The following is a 19,590-nucleotide window of genomic DNA, read 5'->3' on the forward strand; positions in this document are numbered from 1 at the left end:
AGCATCACAAAAAAAAATAATAAAATCCGAGACTTTGACCCCTTATAATTACCCTCGTCCCTCACTCTGGTTTCCTGCCGTTGGGGAAAGTCATGTAAACAACTAGTTCAATATATCCCCGTATAGTTTTTTCATATTAATTATATATATCAATCGGTTTTAAAACGTCTTGCGACGTTGTCCGATGCCTAATTTCCATGACACTCTATCATCCCATTGGCCCTCTCTAAGATCTCTTGCGCTCATCGCCTTCGTTACTCCCTCTCTCCAAGATTTCTTGGGTCTTCCTCTCTTTCTGCGGTTTGGTGGTACCCATTGCATAATTATTTTAGGGAGTCTTGAGTTATCCATCCTCTGGACGTGTCCGTACCATATCAGCTGTTTTCTTTCTATGTCTGTTGTTAGAGAGCCGTCAACCCCCATTCGCTGTCTTATCTCATCATTACGTATTCTCTCTCTGCGTGACACTCCTACTGGTCTTCTAAAAGCGTCCATTTCTACTGCCTCCAGTTTTCTTCTGTTGTTTTCGGTTATCCGCCAAGTTTCTGCTCCGTACAATAGACTGCTTTTAATAAGAGATTCGTAGATATTGTGTTTTCTTCTTTTTCCTATTTTATGATTCCACAGTTCGCTGTTTAGACAGCCTATTGTTTTTCTGGATTGTGTTATTCTTCTCTTTATTTCTTCATCATCTTTCCTCGTTGTGTCAAAACCGATTCCTAGATATGTGTAATGGTCGCAGGGCATGATGATTTCATTATTTTCTAATATGATGTTCGATAGTTCGGTACCTATTGGCAGGTATTTTGTTTTTTCTGTATTATATTAATTTCTAGTCCCCACTTTCTATATTCTTCTTGTAATTTCCTTGCCATGTACTCTAAATCATCTTTATCGTTTGCTATAACAACCTGGTCATCAGCAAACTGCAATGTATATAAGCAAATCTCTCCAAGGTCTACGCCCATGCCTCTGCATTTTCGTTTCCACTCTTTCAATGCTTTTGCAACATATATTTTAAATAAGGTCGGTGATACACAACACACCTGACGTAGACCTTTATTAACCAGGAAGCTTTGCGATAATCTGTTTCCAGTTTTTATTTGTGATGTTGACCCTTCATACAAATTTCTTAAGGCTTTTATTAAGGTGACACTAATATTCGTCTGTCGTAACACGTTCCAGAGTTTGTTTACAGGAACTGTATCGTACGCCTTCTGCAAGTCAATAAACATGAGGTGGGTTTCTTGATTTGTGCTTAATTTTTTTTCTATTAGTTGTTTGAGGCAGAAGATATTATCAGTACAGCTTCTTCCTGTCCGAAAACTGGATTGTTCTTCTTCCTCTTGGTCTTTGTACTCCTTCTCAATGCGGTCTCCAATTATTCGTCCATACAAACGGCTGAATGTACTAGTCACTGATATCCCTCTATAGTTTTCACATTTAAGCTTATCTCCTTTCTTATGGATCGACGAAATATAAGCAATTTTCCACTCGTCGGGTACGAGAGAACCATTTATAGATTAATTTATGCACCAAGTGACGGTTTCAAACAATTTTTGTGATCCACATTTTATTAGTTCGGCTGGGATATCCCCTGGTCCTGGAGACCTACCGTTTTTCAGTTCTTTTATAGCTTTTCTAATTTCTGTCACTTGTATTGTTATATCTTCTCCATCAATGTTAACCTCTGTTGGTGATTGAGTTAAGTATTCGTCCCTATTTTCTGTCAGTAGTTCCCCATAGTACTTTTCCCATTTTTGTGTGGATATTAATTGAATGTTTGTGTCCATATTATTTATCACGCACAAAATCCGCTTCTATCTCTCCGACTACTAAGAGTACCAAATAAGAAGTTAAAACTATACAAATATACGCCCAGTACTAACATATGGAGGAAGAAGTATAGGCAGGAGAGTGTCTTAGTTGAAGAATTTAAGGGGCTGGTTTAAATGCATTTCCATAGAACTCTTCAGAGCAGCGGTGGATAGAGTAAAGATAGAGATGATGATATCCAACCTCCGAATAGGAAACGACTTTAACAAAAAGTATCTAATGAAAAAATGTTAAGATGTTTCGAAAGAAAAGTATTTACATACTAGGACAAATCTGTGAAGCAGTGGATGACAAGGGAGTGTGGAGAAGACGATACAACTTCTAACTTTATAGAGTAGACCTTAGTCGAGGAAATGAAACTGAAAAAATGGCAAAACCTCGCAATTTTTTCGTCCAGCACCGATTTGTACAAAAATTTGGGATTATGCTCATTTCACACTCTAGTTCACTTTCTATATTGAGCCGTTGTACGCTTTTGGTTTTTTAAGGGCGAAAACTACCCCTAAAAAACTACTTGTAAAAAATTATAAAATCATTACGATAACTTTCCTGATGAGAACTAAAGGGTTCGAAATGGCCATAGAAAGGGGGTAATGGTCTCTGAATTGAAAATAAAAATAATGCCTTCTCCTACCTACGTTCTTACTCACGTTTTGAGTATTAGGAGACAGTTTCGTTGATCTTTGCCTCGATGAATTGACGTGTAGTGGAGTGCAACTATTTAGACCCCCACGTCTCTGCATTCATCACCCTTTATTCCTTGTAAATTGTAGAAGGATGGGGCATAGGTATAAGAGAGAATCTGTTTCCGAACTAAGAAATCCAAAGATTTTATTAAAATTTTTAAACATTTATTTGTTTAAAGATGGAGTCTTTTGGTTTCGACAATTTGTATAAAATAGCATTTTAAACTTTAATATTGTCAACATTTGGTTCTTATTAGTTATTAGTTACATAATGATTGTTTTATGCTTTAAGATATACGATCATAATATTTCAACCCTTAAAATCACCCTTGTTGGAGCTATCTATAAAAAATTTACTTATCCTAAAAGAATAATTTCGGTTTGCATCGATTTACACAAAAATTTGGGATTAGGATCATCTCACCCTGTACTTCATATTCTATATCATGCTCAAACTCAAGCTCATGCTTCATATTCTATATCATGCCTTATTATCAAAAATTATATAAAAACATTGTAAACTTTAATATAGGTAAAATTTGGTTTTGATCGGCTAAAAATAATGATGGTTTTATGCTTTAGGATATAATATCATAATATTTCAACCCTAAAAACCAGCCTTAATTACATTACAATAGACAAAGTCGATAATTTAATAGATCTTTACAGAAGAAAAGTAGAATTAAAGAATTACAAAAACATTTATTTACACAAAAATACGAATTTACAAATATGTAGAAGTACAAATACAAATAGTTTTTAAGTCATCTTCCAGTATACGAACCAGTTCTGTGGTATTATACATGCATTGAAAATTTTCCATAAGAATACTTATGGAATATTTCGAAACAAAAAATTTGTTTTATAAACATAGCTCCTACATTTTTGGCTATAAAAGTTTTTTTAAAAATAATTTTGTAGGATTTTTGAAAAGCTATAAGACTGTGTAAATTAAATTCCGTAAGATCCCTTAGTTTTTATTTGGGGTGGGTTTAAAGGGCTGGAATAAGGGGGTGTTTGCTCGTAAATAGAAGTTTTAAACAGCTATATCTCGCTAACTGTTCACTGTAATGAAAATCTATGCACAAAATAGTTTTAGATATTAAAAAGCTACAATTTAGTAATCCATCATTTTTTTTGTATCTCCAGTATTTTCGGAGATATTTTGAAGTAAAAGGTGAAAAATACGAAATTGTAAAAAATCAATTTTTCTTTAAACTCCAATTTTTCTAAAATTAGGCTTTTTAAATAGGTTAAATTTCTTGGGTGTATTGACAATACAAATATAAAAGGAATTACAGAAAGGTAAAGACCAATTTTTAATTAGGAGGGTAGTTGGGGGTAATTTTCACTGTTTTTTTCTTAGAGACAAGCAGGTACCGACCTTTTTTTGATCATAAGTCGCTCTATTTTCATGCTAGAAATTTTTTATTATTACTCTTTGAAATGTTTAATTGTATACTTGAAAAAAGAAAATTTAAGTTTTCTTCTAAAAATGCAAACTTTTCCCGTTATTTGGCTTTGAATATTTAAAATTATGCATTTGACGAGAAAAGCTAACCTTTAACATGCCGTATCTCGGTTTGTATTGGTCTTAAAGACATCATAGAAAAATAATTTGGTTTGTGTTACTAAAAGATACAATTTTGTTATCTGCAGTTTTTTTGATTAAATGCATATTTTTCGAGGTATTATCAAAGAACTCTCTAAAAAGTCGATATTTTCGTCGAAAAACTGTTACTTTCAAGCGCGAATAACTCGAAAAATATTAGTTTTACGAAGAAAATGTAAAAAACATTTTTTTCTTAGAATTACTTTTTACATCGATTTTCATGGTTAAAATGTAATAAAAAATTCCCACCCCCGAGATGGGGTGGCAACCACCCCCAAGGTTTTAGCGTACAGCGGCATGATATAGAAAATGATCCTTGGACTATTTCCTACCTTCTGTGAAAATTTTAAGCCAAAAATTAGCCAATTTTAAGAAAAAAATTGCGAGCCAAAATGCTTCATTTCCTAGAAAATCCCACCTTGATAGACCCATTGATCAGAAAAGAAGAGGAATCGGCCAGAACAATGTTCCTTGGCATCATCGATAAAGATATGAGAAATATGAGAATACGTGCTTGGCGGTGTAAGACGATAAATAGGAACGACTGGAGATCAAGTCTTGAAGAGGCTGGGACCCATACAGGATTGTAAGGCCATAATGATGTTGATGTAGCTAATGTAAAGTTTTAATATTGTTATAATGTAAATATTTTTGGTGCAAAAAAATCGATCCACTAAAAATTTGGTCATTTTTGATGTTTTGAATTTCCTAAACCTGTTGTCCGATTTAAGTGATTTTTTACCACGGTATAGCCTTATTCATTGGCAGCATCGCTGTAATAATATACTAACAGACAGTCAAACTGTCATCGTATACCGGGTGTACGAATCAAACTGTGCTTTTTGGATTATTCTATCATTTGTAAAATACTGAAATTAAAACCCAACTATAGCCTCAGGTTTTCTTAACATTTTGTCTTTCGATTCATTCGCTTATGTTGGATAATACAAAAGTTAGGTACTTTAACAACTGGCCATGTTCGTCATCAGTACAGTGTGTTTTCTAAATAAGTGCGACAAACTTACTGACGAATTATTTATTGCTTTAAAACCAGTTAAGATATGTAAACAAAATTTGGTGAGTTTTAAGACGTAGTTATTTCACATTTTTTAAAATACAATTAAAAATTGTATATTCACCATTGGCGTGCGTACGGGTAATATTATCGGTCATAATACCCGTTTGCGCGCCAATGGTGAATATTAAATTCTTAATTGTATGTCAAAAAATGTGCAATAACTACGTCTTAAAACCCACCAAATTTGATTTGCATATCTCAACTGGTTTTAAAGCAATAAATAAATCGTCAGTTTTTAAAAAAAATTGAACATCCCGTATCTCGGAAACGAAGCGTTTGCGGACATACGATTATAAAGCAAATTGCCAGTATTTTCTCATGTAAAATTACCCCTTAAAGTTTGTCGCACTTATTTAGAAACACCCTGTACTGATGACGAACATGGCCAGTTGTTAAAGTACCTAACTTTTGTATTATCCAACATAAGCGAATCAATCGAAAGACAAAATGTTAAGAAAACTTGAGGCTATAGTTGGGTGTTAATTTCAGTATTTTATAAATGCTAGAATAATCCACAGGGTGATGCGAACTTTGAGAAAAAAACACAGTTTGATTCGTACACCCGGTATACAATGACAGTTTGACTGTCTAGCAACAATATTATTATAGCGATATTGTCAATGAATTAGGCTATAACGTGGTATAAAATCATTTAAATCGGACAACAGGTTTAGGAAATTCGAAACATCAAAAATGACCAAATTTTTAGTGGATCGATTTTTTTGCACTGCAGTGTAGTTTAGTAAAAATTTTCGATTAAATGATTATAATAGTCAATGATACATAAAGGTATTAAAAGTTAAAGAAAACCTACTTACATATTTTTGTACAAACATTAATAAAAGTGAAATAAAAAACACAAAACACTATCGAAAAACACAAAAAACTATCAAAAAACTTATATTATCAACTTTTGTTGCTTAATGTACGCAACGTGAAGATGAAAATCAAATTAGATTAACATATTCTAAACAGCGGTACGATCTAAATATTGTTATGCATACTTAATTCATGACATAAAAAAAATTCTGTATCAAAGAATACAGAACCGATAAAAAACCCAATAACCTTGAAAAGTTAAAACCAGAATACCCGTATCTGTAAACTACAAAGTATAATTAATAATCAATTATATAATTTTGCAATCAACGATTCCATGAACTTTGAAAAATCGCCACAAACAGGAAAGTACGTGGTATAAATATTCAAGAAAATTTATAGAATCTTTTATGGAGTGTTTGTGTGTTTTTTAGCCGTAGGAGGCTGTCTACCTGTGAAAAATCATCGATTTCACGTAAAAATCTTAGGCAGGTATTTTAGTCTAAGAGCTAGTGAACGCTCCGACTAACGGTCGTCCTGTAAAGCTAGAAATTTGTCTAGTGATTCATAGCACACCAAGGCAAAAAACCATGACCTGGCAGGCATCAGCCGTGCACGTGTATCTATCAGGTGAATCGAAAAGTGCAAATTTAGGGGGTAAAATAAACTTTCTCCTGTAAAGTTTAAATTTAAGTATGTGTTTGAGTAAGTCATTTAGAAGAAATGTGTACAATGACAGGCGATTCTGAAGAGCATAAGACCTTGCCAGGCGAGGGTAAAGATTAGGGGTTTTTCCTAAAATTATTTTTTTTGCATCGAACAAAGTTTTTGGTTTTTGAATCATTCCAAACAGAAAAGGTCTTTAGTGATTTTCTTAGGTTAATAGTTTTTGTTATATATAAGCGAGTAAAAATTTTGAAAATTGCGAAATCGGCCATTTTTAGCCCTGAATCGGACATTTAACTAAAAATTTCAATGTTGCCAAGGTAGGTAGATATTCTTTAAACATTGATTGATGAAAACCCGAAGAGTTTTTTGCAATACAATGTCAAAAACCTCTTTGTTTTTAAATTCTAATCAAGCGTACGCGACACTGTAGTATAAGTGAGGACGTTTGAGTTTGCATAAATTCATTATCTCGAAAAAGGGCAAATTTAAAGAGAAATCCTCAGACAGGTCGATGTTTATTCTCAAATTAGGACTTTTTGGCATATATATAATACTAGTGACGTCATCCGTCTGGGTGTGATGACGTAATCGATGATTTTTTAATGAGAGAGGGGGTTGTGTGATAGCTCATTTGAAAGATTATTTAATTTTCTATTCAGTAATATAAACCTTAACATAATTATTTATACAGGGTGTAAAACAATTTTTTTCCTCTTTTTGTCTAAATTAATTTAATAAAAAATTTTTTTTGTACACCCTGTATAAATAATTATGTTAATGTTTATACCACTGAATAGAAAATTAAATAACCTTTCAAATGAGCTATCACACAACCCCTACTCTCATTTAAAAAAAATCATCGATTACGTCATCACGCCCAGACGGATGACGTCACTAGTATTATATATATGCCAAAAAGTCCTAATTTGAGAATAAAAATCGACATGTCTGAGGATTTCTCTTTAAATTTGCCCTTTCTCGAGATAATGAATTTATGCAAACTCAAACGTCCTCACTTATATACTACAGTGTCGCGTCCGCTTGATTAGCAATTAAAAACAAAGGGGTTTTCGATATTGTATTGCAAAAAAACTCTTCGGGATTTCATCAATCAATGTTTAAAGAATATCTACCTACCTTGGCAACATTGAAATTTTTAGTTAAATGTCCGATTTAGGGTTAAAAATGGCCGATTTCGCAATTTTCAAAATTTTTAATCGCTTATATAACAAAAACTATTAACCTAAGAGAAAAGTCACTAAATACCTTTTCTGTTTGGAATGATTCAAAAAACCTAAAAAAACTTTGTTCGATGCAAAAAAAAATAATTTTAGGAAAAACCCCTAATCTTTCCCCTCGCCTGGCAAGGTCTTATGCTCTTCAGAATCGCCTGTCAATGTACACATTTCTTCTAAATGACTTACTCAAACACATACTTAAATTTAAACTTTACAGGAGAAAGTTTATTTTACCCCCTAAATTTGCACTTTTCGATTCACCTGGTAGATACACGTGCACGGCTGATGCCTGCCAGGTCATGGTTCTTAGCCTTGGTATGCTATGAATTATCACTAGACAAATTTCTAGCTTTACAGGACGACCGTTAGTCGGAGGGTTCACTAGCTCTTAGACTATTTGAAGGTTCTAAACGAGGGATAACCGATGACAAATCATTGAGGCGATACAGTTGATTTTGCGTTGTTTTTTAAATCATAAGAAGTAAAAACAACCTAAAAATGTGAGCATTATCATAACGAAAACTTTGTTTACTTATGTACCTATTTAAATTCACAATATTATGGAAAACTCCTATAATGAAAAGTTGTTTAGAATTAAAAACCATGTTTTAGTATGCAATTATATCATTCTAATTTAAATGTGTATTGTGAACTATAAGCCAAGCCGCACACCAAAGAAACATGAAGCGAAAAACATGAAACATGAAACGAAAAATATGTTTCATGAAAAGAAAACACTGCTAAACAAATCTCAAAGTCCGCCTACCAATGAAACGAGTGTGATTCATGCTCATGGCACATTTTTATTTTCGGAGAGTTTAATAAATGGCCGGACATATATTTGTTTAGCAGTGGTTTATTTCCATGAAACGTAATTTACGTTTCATGTTTCTTTGATGTGCGGCCTGCTTTAAGGTACTTTACCCTTGAGCGAAAGTCATATGATTTAATATATACATAAATACCGGATGTCCACTTATATGTTCCCCCATTTTAACTGCCTATAACTTCTAAACGGCTCAAGATAGAAATATGCGGTTTTCGCTGAGATGTTTTATTTTAGTACAAGTTTTGTCTGAATGGATTGAATTTTTTATATCGCTTTCAAATACGAAAAAAATGGCGGATTTTTGAAAAAGAAGTTGTTGACTTTTTTTTTAATGGAACACCAAGTATATTTTTTTGTAAATTGAAATAAAGGTCATTCACCTATCCAGTGATATAAAGTTTTTTAAAATCGGTTTTCAAATCACTGAGTAATTAATTTTTAAAATGAGAGGTGCAACATGGATATCACATAATAGACCAGGACGGATCCGTGAAAAAAGGTCTGTTTTTGGATGTGCGAGGTGCCCGAGGTGGCATTCGGATTTTTGCAGATAAAGTTAGTAGGTGACAGCTTCAATAATAATAATTGACTTATGCTCCTTCTCAAATATGCCCGGAACATTAATAAAAAAATTAAAATATTTAAAAATTTCAAAAAATATCAATTTTTTTCAACTTTCTTTGCTTATAACTTTAAAACGATTTATTTTGGAACAAAGTCGTAGAGAAATAAAATAAAGATAATTAAATTTTGTATGATATACGACTGGTTTAAAATGTCTTAAATTATTACCCTTTCTGCAAATAGCAATAAATACAAAATAAGGGGGCAAAATAAGCCTGTTTTTATTCAATGTTTTTCATCCACTTTGGTTGCACTTAGAACCTTCGTAATTCGTTTAGAAAATTCTTACAACATACTTAATCCGTCCACCAAATTTCATTAAAATCGACTTAATAGATTTTGCATAATAATTTTGCAATCTAAATTTTTTTTAAAAAGTTAAAATTTTTTAAAAACTTTCTGAACAAAAAGTAGACCATTTAGAAGATTGCTAATTTTTTTACATATAAAGAGACGCTCTACCTATCTAATACACTTTACAGAATTAAAATCGGATTATTTAAGCGGCCTCAGCACTGTTTTAAAGTTATAAACAATTTTTTGGCTTATAAACAAATATAGTGAGGACATTTGAGTTGGAATAAATTCATTTTTCAGTTATTTATCAAATAAACATTTTTTTTCTGTTTTAGGGCAACAGTAAAATGTATTCAGAATTAAATAAATTGTATACTTTCTTCTTTTTGTCTCAATTAATTAAAAAAAAATTTTGGGCACCCTGTACAAATAATTATGTTAATGTCTATATTAATGAATAGAGAATTGAATAACCTTTCGAATAAGCTAGCACACTACCCCTATTCTCATTTAAAAAAATTATCGATTACGTCATCACACCCAGATGGATGACGTCACTAGTATGATATATATGCCAAAAAATTATAATTTAAATATAAAAATCGACCTGTTTTGGAATTTATCTCCAGAGCCGCTCATTCTCGAGAAAATGAATTTATTCCAACTCAAACGTCCTCACTATATTTGTTTATAAGCCAAAAAATTGTTTATAACTTTAAAACAGTGCCGAGGCCGCTTAAATAATCCGATTTTAATTCTGTAAAGTGTATTAGATAGGTATATATGTAAAAAAATTAGCAAACTTCTAAATGGTCTACTTTTTGTTCAGAAAGTTTTTAAAAATTTTAACTTTTTAAAAAAAATTTAGATTGCAAAATTATTATGCAAAATCTATTAAGTCGATTTTAATGAAATTTGGTGGACGGATTAAGTATGTTGTAAGAATTTTCTAAGCGAATTATTACGAAGGTTACAAGTGCAACCAAAGTGGTTGAAAAACATTGAATAAAAACAGGCTTATTTTGTATTTTGCCCCCTTATTTTGTATTTATTGCTATTTTGCAGAAAGGGTAATAATTTAAGACATTTTAAACAAATCGTATAACATACAAAATTTAATTATCTTTATTTTATTTCTGTACAACTGTGTTCCAAAATGAATCGTTTAAAAGTTATAAGCAATGAAGTTGAAAAAAATCAATGTTTTTCGAAATTTTTAAATATTTTTTCGGGGCACATTTGAGAAGGAGCATAGGTCAATTATAATTACTGAAGTTGTCGCCTAATTTTATCTGCAAAAATCCGAATGCCACCTCTCACATCAACCCCAAAACAGACCCTTCCTGGTCTATACCTAAATATCATAACTAAGCAAATTGATATTATGTTATGTGATTTCCACATTGCATATCTCATTTTAAAAATTAATTGCTCACTTATTTGACAACCGATTTTAAAATAAATTATATCGCTGGATAGGTAAATTACTGTTTTTCAAGTTACAAAAAAATATACTGGGTGTTTTAATAAAAAAAGTCCACAACGATTTTTTTAAAAAATCCGTTATTTTTTATTTAAAAGCGATATAAAAAATGGCCATTTACCTAAAAACTTGAAAAAACGGTCATTTACCTATCCAGCGATATAAATTTTTTAAAAATCGGTTGTCAAATGAGTGAGCAATTAATTTTTAAAATGAGAGATGCAATGTGGAAATATAGTCCAGAGAAATAAGGTTTTTCTCGTGACACATCCCCCTCCAGGCCGAAACCAAATTTTTTGAGTAGTATGGACATCTATATTATTAACCTATATGTTTCCTGCAGTCGATTTTGATGATATACATAGTTATAAACAAATGAAGATCGAAAAACGGTAAATTATCGCTTTTTTCGTCTATTACCAAAAAGTTAAGCACTTTAAACAAATTTGAGAGTAAGAAACTCATAAATCGTATAAAAAACTTCAATATGGCATTCGCTGAATATGTCCAACCTTATTGGTTGCTTAGAAAATTGCAAAATAAATCATAAATATTGAGTTTTTATAAATATTCGTAACTTAGGTAAAAATTAACTTAGAATCTTCTTATTACGCGGAATGCGGAGACTTCTTGTACTTAAATTATATTTTAAATTTCAAAGCAATTGGTCAAATAGTTTAAAAGTTATTTAATTTATTTTTCCCAAATTCATTTTTTTTGCAACACTATAAGTCAGAAAATTATGAGGTTATAATAATACTTCGGACAGTTTATGAAAGAAGAACATTTATACTATTACCTTAATTAAAAATAAATGACAAAAAATAATTTTAAACAGTGTAAAATTATTTTGCAAAAACATGTCCATTTTTTGCTTACTTATAAACAATTAGAATACCTTTTTAACCGTTACCCGTAGAAAAATTATTTTTTCATATTTAGAAAGACTGAATTTTTATACACATTTAGAAAGAAAAACAACTGTTCTAGGACATTTAGGGACAAAGTTAGCCCCCCATTTTTTTAATTCACATGTTTTTGCAAAATTATTTTGCAGTATTTATAATCATTTTTTGTAATTTTTTTTTAATTAAATTAATACTGTAAATTTTCTTCTTTCATAAACTATCCAAAATATTACTGTACCTTCATCATTTTCTGACTTACAGTGTTGCAAAAAAAATTAATTTTGGATAAACAAATTAAATAACTTTTAAACTATTTGACCAATGGCTTTGGAATTTAGGGTGTAATTTAAGCACCATAAGTCTCAGCATTCCATGTAATAAGAAGGTTCTAAGTTAATTTTTACATAAGTTATGAATATTTATAAAAACTCAAAATTTATGATTTATTTGGCAATTTTCTAAGTAACCAATAAGGATAGACATATTCAGTGAACGCCATATTGAAGTTTTTTATACGGTTTATGAGTTTATTACTCTCAAATTTGTTTAAAATGCACAATTTTTTAGTAAGAGACGAAAAAAGCAAAAATTTACCGTTTTTTGATCTTCATTTGTTTATAACTATGTATATCATCAAAATCGGCTGCAGGAAACATATAGGTTATTATTATAGATGACCATATTACTCGAAAAATTTGGTTTCAGCCTGGAGGGGGATGTGTCACCAACACGATATTTTTTTTCCTTATTTCTCTGAACTAATATCAATTTGCTTAGTTACGTCAGTTACGTTATTTAGGTATGTGATATCCACGTTGCACCTCTCATTTTAAAAATTAATTACTCAGTGATTTGACAACTGATTTTGAAAAATTTTATATCGCAAGATAGGTGAATGACCTTTCTCTCAATTTACAAAAAAATATACCGGGTGTTCCATTAAAAAAAAGTCAACAATTGTGTTTCAAAAATCCGCCATTTTTATTTTCGTATTTGAAAGCGATATAAAAAATTCAATCCGTTCAGACAAAACTTTTGCTAAAATAAAACATTTCAGCGAAACAGCATATTTCTATCTCGAGCCGTTTAGAAGTTATAGGCAGTTAAAATGACGGAAAATATAAGTGGACACCCGGTATAATTATACATAATAAATACCATTGGGTAGACAACTAGTGTAGGAAACAAAGGTTGAACCTTGCAAAATGGACACAAGTCCGGTTTTATTTTTTTTCTGGTATATCAAGGGGTGCTTATTATAAGACTAACTTTTTCTGAAAAAATTTCGCCCCGGAACCTCCCTTTTCACCCCTTTAAAGGGGGTAATTTGTGGTTTTTGCGGAACGTAGCCCTTCCTGTAACTTTTACAAAAAAATTCTTTTATAGAAATATGAAGAGGACTATATTTTCTACGATTTATTTCCAACACCATCTCTCTATCATCCACCGTTTAGCGGGGGTGGCGCCCTAAAGTTGACAAGTTTTTAAAAAAGATGTTTTTAAAAAAAATATATTTTTCCCTAACTGTAACGGAAATTAAAAAGAAATGCTGCGGCAATTATTCACAAATAATTGACTGATTTTTTGGTATAGGTTTTACTTAAGGATAATTGCCCTTTTTTTAATTACAGGGTGTTACATTTTAAAAAACCTCTTTTTATACCATCTGAACCGTTTATGCTAGAGTAAAAAGGCTTTCAGCGATTACCCATGTACTGGTGCTATTTATAAATTTGTATAATGCACCCCCATTTTTCCCCGGAACCACCCCAAAAAAAAAGAAGAATTAATAAATAAATTGATTTTCTTGGAATCCTTCACACACAATGCCCTTTATTAATATGCTTCATACATCATTTTGTGGACGTTATTATTACCCATGCATGGACACCAAAAGCAATTTCCTAGTGCAACCCCTTAAGCAAAAAAAAAAATAAATAAAATGGGGGGTTAAAAATTTTTTTTGTTTTTTGCTTTTTGATCCATATGGGCATATGCTTCATCAATAGTGCTTTTCAAAAATATATATGGTTATTGCAACATCTCTGCGAAAACCACCCCTATCCTTGAAAATGTACTGCAGAAACTACCCCTATCCCTTGGCGAGCATGTTTTTACGATTTTCTCATTACCTATGTATTATTTTTAAACAAAACTTATACAAGGTTAAAGACCACTATTTACTCTAAAAATTATGTCCTATTCATTTTTTCGTATAAGCAACGGTTACGGCACAGTGGCGCCGTAAACCTCATATATGCTTTGGCGGGCTCCAGTTTTTGTTTTTTTTTTCGTCATCTGTTCGTTTTATTGATAAAGTACTTATGCAAAATAAAACAACACAGTGTAACCTACAAATTATGACTTATGCACATTTTACATTCTTTGCTCCCCAAAGCCACAGTGGTGGCCCAAAATAAATTTTTGCATATTTTCGCCACCTACATGCATTTTATTGCATTAATGCTACCTTAACAGCACAATATTTACCCTTAGGTGGTCGCTACGCAGTGGCGGATCCAGGGAGGGGTGATGGGGGTGAACACCTCCCCCCCCTCTCAAACCAAGTCATATTATATTCAAAGATTATAAAAATATTCATTTATTTTTATAGAAATTTAACCAATTGGCACCCCCCTCTTAACGATGCTGGATCCGCTACTGTCGCTAAAGCATAAAAAGTCATTCTTATAAAAATAATATTAATATTATATAAGTATTTCTATAAAAAAAAATGAATATTTTTATAATCTTCAAATATAATATCACTTGGTTTGAGAGGGGTGGGGGTGATCGCCCCCATCACCCCTCCCTGGATCCGCCACTGCTTAGCGACCACTTAGGGGTGAATAATGTGCTATTAAGGTAGCATTAACGCAATAAAATGCGTGTAGGTGGCGAAAATATGGAAAAATTTATTTTGGGCCACCACTGTAGCTTTGGGGAGCAAAGAATGTAAAATGTGCATAGGTCATGATTTGTAGGTTACACTGTGTTGTTTTATTTTACATAAGTACTTTATCAATAAAACAAACAGATGACGAAAAAATAAACAAAAACTGGAGCCCGTCAAAGCATATATGAGGTTTACGGCGCCACTGTGCCGTAACGGTTGCTTAAACGAAAAAAATGAATAGGACCTAATTTTTAGAGTAAATAGTGGTCTTTAACCTTGTATAAGTTTTGTTTAAAAAAAATGAATAGGTAATGAGAAAATCGTAAAAACATGCTGGATAAGGTATAGGGGTAGTTTCTGCAGTATATTTTCAAGGATAGGGGCGGTTTGCGCAGGGATGTTGCAATAACCATATATATTTTTGAAAAGCACTATTGATGAAGCATATGCCCATATGGATCAAAAAGCAAAAAACAAAAAAAAAATTTTAACCCCCCATTTTATTTATTGTTTTTGGCTACAAGGGTTGCACTAGGAAATCGCGTTTGGTGTCCATGCATGGGTAATAATAACTTGCACAAAATGATATATGAAGCATATTAATGAAGGGCATTGTGTGTGAAGGATTCCAAGAAAATCACTTTATTTATTAATTCTTCTTCTTTTTTGGGTGGTTCCGGGGAAAAAATGGGGGTGCATTATACAAATTTGTAAATAACACCAGTACATGGGTAATCGCTGAAAGTCTTTTTACTCTAGCATAAACGGTTCAGATGGTATAAAAAGGGGTTTTTTAAAATGTAACACCCTGTAATTAAGAAAAGGGCAATTATCCTTAAGTGAAACCTATACGAAAAAATCAATCATATATTTGTGAATAATCTCCGTAGCATTTCTTTTTAATTTCCGTTACAGTTAGCGAAAAATATATTTTTTCTAAAAACATCTTTTTTAAAAACTTGTCAACTTTGGGGCGCCACCCTTGCTAAACGGTGGATGATAGAGAGATGCTGTCGGAAATAAATCGTAGAAAATATAGTCCTCTTCATATTTCTATAAAAGAAATTTTTTGTAAAAGGTACAGGAAGGGCTACGTTCTGCAAAAACCATAAATTACCCCCTTTAAAGGGGTGAAAAGGGGGGTTCCGGGGCGAAATTTTTTCAGAAAAAGTTAGTCTGATAATAAGCACCCCTTGATATGCCAGAAAAAAAATAAAACCGGACTTGTGTCCATTTTGCAAGGTTCAACCTCTGTTTCCTACACTAAACTCAAATAAAAAAAATAGTAAGCCACCATTTAACATTACCTACATTAACATTAATAAATAAATTTATTTATTTGACATTTCAACTTAACGTTTACGTATGTGTCAAACGAAACAAAGACAGCATATTGGGACAGCAATTTAGTATCCTGCTCAAGAAAAATCGATGTCAGCTGAAGTCACGTGCTAGTTTGAAATCATATGAAATTTTTATTTGAATTTTTACGTACATTAGGTTTAATGCGTTTCTAGCAGTGTCTCTATTGTAGAATTATTTTACTATCTAAAATTGCTAAAAGATTCCAAATTGCTGTCCCGAGATGATAGTTGACTTTGAGGTCGGTTATCTCGAAGATGGTTTGAGACATCGAGATGTCATTTTCAGATCTGGATTCAGGAGACAAAACTACATGGGGTTCCATCGGTAGATCTGCTCAATGTATTGCAGGGGCGGCGACGCACGAAAGAACGGACCGACTTTGTGAATTTATAAACGAGAACAACATTTTCGTTGAAAAGCATGTTTGCTTACAACACGTTTTTTTTATACATTTTAGAGAAAAATAGTCCAAATACAAATTGTAGATCTTAAAAAGTTCATATCATTATTTTGTGAATTTTTTTAAACCAAAATACATCAACAAAATTGACCGAGTGTTAAATATTGAACATTTTTATTTTTTTAAATGAGACCTGGCCTCACCCAATATTGTTGATGTTGGTTCGCCTTCGTCTCTACTTCAGAGACGAGGGTGAACCAATGTACCAGTGGAAACCAGATGTATACAGGGTGTTTGGTAAAGAATGGGCCATAGCTTAACAGGGAAAGAGAATGGTTGACCCTTCCCAAATTCTACGCTACTGATGAAACTGCTATTTTAGCATAATTTTTAGATTCTCCAATACTTTCTATGCAAATAATATACTCTTCATTCGGAACGATAAAGTCATGAGTTTTGGAGATATTTGAAGTTAAAAATGAAAAGGCACTCTTATTTTGGTTAATGTATTATGCTCCTTCGTCTTAGGCTCCAAATATCTCGAAAACTAATGGCTTTATCGTTACGAATGAAGAGTATGTTTTTTACATATAAAGTATTGGAGAATAAAAAAATTGCACTAAAATATCAATTCCGCCAGTGACGTAGAATTTAGGAAGGTTCAACCATTCACGTTTCCCCGTCGTACGCCTCTGGTAGTAGACATAAACGTTTGTTAAACATAATTTAGTAGACTGTACAATACCAGCACCACTTACCAAATTTCGTGTTGTTGTCCCATGCCTGTCAGGAAATATTAAAAAATAAATAAAATAAAAGTTTAACTTTGACACCCTGTATTTAGATTATTATCAACTTTTGTACTAAGGTAAGTTAGCTTAAATCGACCTATTTTAAGCTCAGGAATCTAAGGTTAAGCTATGGCCCATTTTTTACCAAACACCCTGTATAGACTTTCGTTGTATAATTTTAAGCTTATTATTTTGTAGTGTTTTAAAAACTATTGATTTGAATAAACGTATATTACTAATATTATATACGTTTATTCATAATATATATTTTGAATAAACGTATATTACTATATACGTATATTATGAGCGGCCGTGGAGTAACGGCATAAACGCTGGCCTCATACGCCAGTGCACGTGGGTTCGAGCCCTGCCAAAGACAAACCATTTTCATTTCCAATAATGACACGAGCCGTCTCAGCGTGCCTCGGAGAGCACGTAAAGCCGTCGGTCCCCCTGGGCTAGTGTACATCGGCACTAGTTACTTAAAACAGGGTTAAAGATGTAAATGGCGCCGGAACTATCCGAAAGGATCTCCCCGGCAAAAATGCCATACGATATTATTATTATTATACTAATATTATTACTATGAAGTTTCGAACAAAGATGAAGCCATCCTTTTAAATTTTTAATCTATAAACATCGACTTAATGTAGCTTTTGATTAAGTCCAAATGGCTCAAATTTTGTAATTTAAAGGTCATGTGGCCAATTTCTGTGACTAGTTTCAACTACTAATATCTGGAGTTTGACCTGATGATGATCTGCTAAGACCGAAAACGTTCGTGATATACTTTTAGTCCAACTTGGATCTTTATACCATCTACAAAGGAAGTCTTCTTTACTTCTTAAGTAATTTTTACTATGGTAAGCAGTCAATTAGAGGTATTCCCCTCCCCTTTTTATGATACTTTGTTAATATTTTTAAGTGTAGAATCTACCGTTTCTTTTACTACAATTACATCAGTACCACCCTGTTTAACAAGAAATATAGTAAAATTTCACAGAATATAAATGTTTCCGACTATATTTCAGAATTAAGTTGTTTTCTCAACTTTGCATGCATAGCTTCGTAATGAATGTTGATTAATTACAGTGATTATTTACATTGTTGTATGTTGTATGTTTCTAGAGATTATAAAGAATAAATACGCTGAAAATATGATGCATAATACTAACTAGCAGCGAGTCGAGTCGAATGTAAAAAGTATTGTCATAGTAATGGTACGCTGGTACGTAGAAACGGAATACCAGGATCGTAAAATAAATTAAGGAATAACAAATCCTTTCCATTAACAGTTTTATATATTTTATAATAATTATGATACATTATAGAAATAGGTGTTTTTTAAATTACATTAAATGTTATAAGCAGATTTTACAGTTACTAAATAAGTATACTATTTTTTTTGTGAGTTTGATGATGGCCTTGGCCGAGCCAATTAGCTGAACATTTTGATATTAAAAAAAAGAATGTGTGTGTACTTTGTACGCACGTAAGAAGTTATACTTCTATTATAATATAATTTCAAAGAAATAAATATACCTACTTAACAGTTACAATACAAAAAATTAACAATAATTACCAAAAATGAACCAAAACTTAACAATGCCAAATATTAAAAAAAAAAAAGAAAAAAGTATGAATCGTCCGGGATTTGAACCCGCAATCTCGCGATTTTTTTATCTCTGGTCCAATGCTCTACCAACAAGGCCATCAAGCCGCATGCTAGTTACCTTTCAGATATACATAATTATACATCACGGTGACAAGTGAAATATAAAAATAGATGTTTTATTATTTTACGCCCAAGGAAGACAAATCCAAAGACACAAAATTATAATAAAAAACCTTTTAAACCACCTTTTTCAAATTGCGCAAGTTGTATATTATTAATATTAATGTTAATAAATGAAATATAAACATTTTGACGTTTCACAATTTGACAATTCACTTTTAACTGCAGTGCCTTAAAGTAGCATTTTTAACGCTCCTATAGAGTCCTAAAAATTGCATTTTTAACACGTTTGTAGAAAAATATATTTAAAAACACTAATATATT

At 31.9% G+C, this 19,590-nt stretch overlaps 1 protein-coding gene across 4 annotated transcripts in view; it reads right to left on the reverse strand.

Annotated features, from left to right (window-relative positions):
* The window catches only part of LOC126891835 (beta-1,3-galactosyltransferase 5-like), a 90,178-nt gene that overhangs the window by 13,058 nt on the left and 57,530 nt on the right, over positions 1-19,590 (reverse strand). The window contains exon 1 of one of the 4 annotated variants that reach the window (XM_050661150.1): positions 6,031-6,193. The exons of the other annotated variants lie outside the window; for them this stretch is intronic. The gene's annotated coding sequence lies outside the window, so the exon portion shown is untranslated. Of the gene's footprint in view, positions 1-6,030; positions 6,194-19,590 lie in introns of those variants that run through there. 4 annotated transcript variants of the gene reach the window in all.

Source organism: Diabrotica virgifera, chromosome 9 (assembly GCF_917563875.1).
Source record: "Diabrotica virgifera virgifera chromosome 9, PGI_DIABVI_V3a".
Classification (NCBI taxonomy): Eukaryota; Metazoa; Arthropoda; class Insecta; order Coleoptera; family Chrysomelidae; genus Diabrotica; species Diabrotica virgifera.